This window comes from Coregonus lavaretus (assembly GCF_964263955.1).
Source record: "Coregonus lavaretus genome assembly, chromosome: 6".
NCBI classification, from domain to species: domain Eukaryota; kingdom Metazoa; phylum Chordata; class Actinopteri; order Salmoniformes; family Salmonidae; genus Coregonus; species Coregonus lavaretus.
In genome coordinates this window covers 3,899,359-3,904,171 of record NC_139993.1, presented here as the reverse complement: position 1 = coordinate 3,904,171, position 4,813 = coordinate 3,899,359, and the positions used below count along the sequence as shown (strand labels likewise).

General features: G+C 41.7%; 1 pseudogene across 1 annotated transcript; it reads right to left on the bottom strand.

Annotated features, from left to right (window-relative positions):
- Window positions 1-1,479: 1,479 nt before the first annotated feature.
- On the bottom strand, window positions 1,480-4,345 carry LOC311130533 (UPF0575 protein C19orf67 homolog; annotated as a pseudogene). The gene is made up of 7 exons: window positions 4,297-4,345; window positions 3,989-4,187; window positions 3,636-3,780; window positions 3,116-3,216; window positions 2,211-2,436; window positions 1,814-1,978; window positions 1,480-1,630 (listed from the first exon to the last, which is right to left on the bottom strand). The product of its transcript is annotated as a UPF0575 protein C19orf67 homolog (transcript).
- Window positions 4,346-4,813: the final 468 nt, after the last annotated feature.

Below are 4,813 nucleotides of genomic sequence, written 5' to 3'. Positions count from 1 at the left end.
CCTTTGTGAACTTAAGGTGCAATAACAGGTAAATAAACAGTCTATGTGGATGGTAGCAATGGTGTACTATAGTTTAGGGAATGGAAAAGTATGAGTATACCTCTCCTGGGGACTGGTGACATTGGCTTAGTGTCACGCTCAGCTCTCTATGAACTTCCTGCTCGATCTCATGGAGTCTCTGGCGACCCTTCACCTTCAACATCTGTACGCACAGTAGGAGTTTAATATTAGCAGTGGTATCACACAGGACATTTTATTTTATGGCCTTGACAATGTCATTTTGTTCAGGATATCACAGATTTATCATGGATGGGGTCGGCCCAAAATGTATTAAAAACTAAAGGAGAACATAAAAATAGATGCTTATACACATGAGAGCTATTGAATAATTAATGGAAAACTTACCTGCTCATCAAGGTAACAATCGACCCAAGAAGACCCTTGGATGGATGTAGAGTCATCCATTTTTGCTCCAAGGTATCACCAAGAGACCAGTATAACAGCTAGAAAAGATTTATTTACAGAAAACTCAACTAAAAACTGCTAAACTGTGCTAGAAAACTTCTGTAAATCCTAAATAAGAACTAAACAATCGAGCAATGTAACCAAGTAGTGTATTATAGCAGTCTGAATTCAGAATGTATGTGTATAAAAATAGAACTATAGAATGCTCAAATATAGAACTTTAGCAAACATAAGACATTGTGATCACCACTAGATGGTACAAGTGAACTAAAAATAACTGCGGCAAGGACAGCGCTAGAAAGTATTCTGAAACAGAACGCTTTTCATTCTGAACTGCCTAGATGTCACAGTAGGCTATTTTGCGCTGCAAACGTGAAATATTATCAATAAAGAAAAAATCTTAACTATCTTTATCATATGGAAAAATGTAATGTTTAATTACTCCATTGTTTACAAACAAATAATTTACAATTTAAGTACAGTACTGAGACCCCATGTTTTGAAAATATTCAATATTTTTTTGTTCTCTGAAACACAATGATTTATTTTCAATAAATTGTTTTCTTTCATAAAATAACACTCCCATACAAATGAATGACAGGTCAATACTTTTATTCTTAACATCATTCAAAATGATTTCCAACAACCACACAATACAGTAACATACATACGTGCTCAATATAACCTTGAATATGAACAGACATCAGATACAGTTCAAATGTATCACTAGCTGGTAGGGAATTGGTAATAAAACTTGCTATCTTTAGAAATTATATTTATTTTTATACAATATGTAAGGAACCATAAGAAAAACATTTGTCATGGATGACTGGCTAGTTGGAACCAGAGCTATTTCAGTGTTCAGTCCTTAATGTCCTTCCCAATAGTTACTTAGATTTGGAAACATTAGCCGAACATAACACAATGTAAAACTAACAATAAGTAATGTTAAATCCTTTAATCAATGGGAACATGTTATGGTCAAAGATAGTTCTAGAAAAGTGGCTTGTCTCTTTATGTTGTTTCAGGACTGGGGCTTTCCACTGGGCTCTGTTGAGAGAACAACGCCCCCAGTAGACAGTCAGTAGCACTGCAGGCAGTGGGCTCCTCTCCTCCCAGACACAAAAGCCTGTGGTACTGAGCCTGTGGAACCCAGCACAGCACCCTGGAACACACACACACACAGAGACGCACAAACACACACGCACCAGGCACACACAGTGTGAGCTATATTAACATGGTACTTGTAAGGTACTTAGTCTTAAGTAGAGTTTGTGCAAAAAAAATCTTATTTAAACAAGTCAAAGATGAAAGAGTGTTGTGTAGCGATCTGAGTGTGACTTTGTACCATTCGTAGATGTCGTCTGTCACAGGTTCAGGCTGCGTTTGGACCCACTGACCGATTGACCACATCCTGACCACGTTGCCTATAGCAACCGTCTCCCCTTTACCCTCTCCATCGCCCCCCTCAGCAGGCTCCTCAGGGACGTCCTCGTAGCACAGGAAGTAGCTGCTCGAGAAACACACACAGTCACACACAAATACAGACACAGACACAGGCAGTGAGATGCCATCTGATCAACTGTTCTTAGGCCTGAATTCCAAAATGTACATTGTCATCCAACATCTCAGTTCAAAAGAGTCCCAAAGTATTCTTGGCACTAATATTGTACTACAATTATTGTTTATTGACATTTTATGCCTTACTTTAACCCTTTCTCTACCTCCCCCTCTCTCTCACTCACTAATCTGTCTTGGTAGCTCTCTCTTTCCCTGCCACTGGCTTGTCCTCCTCTGTCTCTCCCTCCATCTCGCCATCAGTTTCCTGCTGTAGGTCTCTCCACATTCCAGCACATGCGTTTGTACAGGCCAGTGTCGACCCCAGCCAGGTACGGGGCTGGACAACAGTACCGGTATATGGACAGCCTCACACTGTCTATCTGACACTTGCCTATGTAGAAATGGGAGACACTGGAATGGAGAGAGGGGAGAATGATAGATACATAAATGGCTGGATGAAGGATTGTGGAATGAATGTCAGACGAATGAGAATAAGGATTGACAAGTCCAAGCAGCTGTCCTCTAAAATATTTGGCTCATACTCCAGAATGTTCCATTTGTGGATCTAAATACAGGTATTCAAGTAGTGTTGGTACATATCGTCGCTGTCTGATGAAAACCTTGTAACTCAAATTTTGTGTTGAAAGCACTAAGTTTCCTCAGTGTACTCTGAACATTTCATAACTCTAGGACCAAGAAAATATATTCAAAATAGCTTCTGAAATTTCGAAATTGTAAGTTCGTTAAAAATAGTCTAATATGGGAGTTTTTTTCAATTTCCTGAAAAGTGTCTGTTTTGGAGATGAGGTTTTCACCCGACAGCGGCGCTATGCGTCTGTATGTGCCTATGTGTGTGTTTAGTGGCTCACTGCCTTCAGATGTTATGGTGTAAGTACCAGAGGAGGCTGGTGGGAGGTGCTATGAGGACGGGCTCATTGTAATGGCTGGAATGGAATAAATTAAATGGTATCAAACACATCAAACATATGAAAACCACATGTTTGACTCCATTCCATTTACTCTACTCCAGACATTACAATGAGGCCGTCCTATAGCTCCTCCCACCAGCCTCTTCTGGTAAGCACAGCACCTGGCCGGCTCAGCCTCCTCCAGAGAGAGAAAGTCAAAGGAGGCGTAGGTCAAGACCAGCTGCTCCAGCCTCGCACACAGCTGCTGGGAGAAGTCTAACAACTGGAGAGATGGACAAACACATAAATACAGACAGACAGACAGACAGACAGACAGACAGACAGACACACACACACACACACACACACACACACACACACACACACACAATTACTCAATACACACCATTCTCAGTTTACAGCATCTCTTGATTTTTCTCTATTATTTCTCAAACCTCTCATAAGCCTTTATTCTTGACCAGAGTTGATTCACAGAGACATTTATGTTTGTGTGAAGTGTAGAATACATTTAATATCAATAAACAGTGCAAAGGGAAGGGATCACTGCCGCTACCTCACTTTCCAACCAAGGTGCATGAATTGAGGATAGAGAGGCGATTCAGCAACACTTGTCAATAAAGAGGGACAGTTTTGTCCTACCCGGATTCAGGTGAGTAGGATTGTGTTTCGAAAGGCTCTTACTCGTGAGCGGATGTACACGGGCAGAGGCGTGCGCTGGGGCAGGGAGCTGCGAGCGGTCGACTCCAGGTAAGTGAAGTAGGGCTGACAGGTCCGCAGGAAAGTAGGCACCACACAAGCAAAGTTTTCCTTTTGCAGATTGTCACGTCTGCAGACAACACACACACATGGTTATGTCACAGGACAGGGATTCATTATGTATTACTTTAATCCTTTTGATAAATAATAAACAATAACTTGAAACACCACTAGATGCAATTGTATAGTTTAGGTGCACTAATCATTGACTCACCTAACCTTTACCTATCATTATCTTAGACTACATTAACAACTTTCCTAACTGACTCTAACGTTACCTGTATAAAATATGTGCCTGAAACTCATCCGCCTTATTCAGCAGGTACTGGAGTTGCTGTTCAATGGGTCTGAGCTTCTGATCCATCATGTTGATGTCATGGCATGAGGACGTGGACTTCCAAGCCGCATCCCCTGTGCTGTCCCTTTGATCGCCACATGAGGGCGCCAAAGCACGATCCTCTAAATGCTCCACATTTTCTGAGAAATTGCGGGAAATAATTTGCTGATTTGAGTTTGACTAGCAGAGTTAGCACGTTTTTCGTCTACATAATTATTAAGCTACCTATGCATTTTGACAGAAAGTCACCTGTGTCTGGTGATGATTCAGCATTATTTTTCGTCTCCCCCCGTTCCATGCTTTCTTCCTGTGTGACCTGGCTTTATGGTGAGTTTGCTTAGGTTGACACCTCCTCGAAATCCTTCATTAGCTAGCTAGCTTTAGCTTGTCAGCTAGCTAGCAACTGCACTATAAGACACGGGTTTCTTGTGTGTTGTGTATTAATTGAACACTTTACAAGTTACAACTTTCTGAGCCAGTATTTTCATGAATTGAGGATAGTTAGCTATTAGCTAACTAAGCGACACCTACCCCACTTTCCCCAATCCTCTGAATGCTTGTGAAGAGCTCATGTGCAGCGCCATGGACGTTCCGGTCCCACGGTCAGTCCAGGACTTGACAAGTACGGATCTCAATCTCTCTCTGTCTCCAGCCTCCTCTCTTTCCCTTGGCGTCTATATCTGACGTTCGGTCCCGTCTCAACTGATTTAGTCTGTCTGCAGGCTAGCCTAGCGCGAGAACTACTACTACGAGAGCGTGTGAAGCA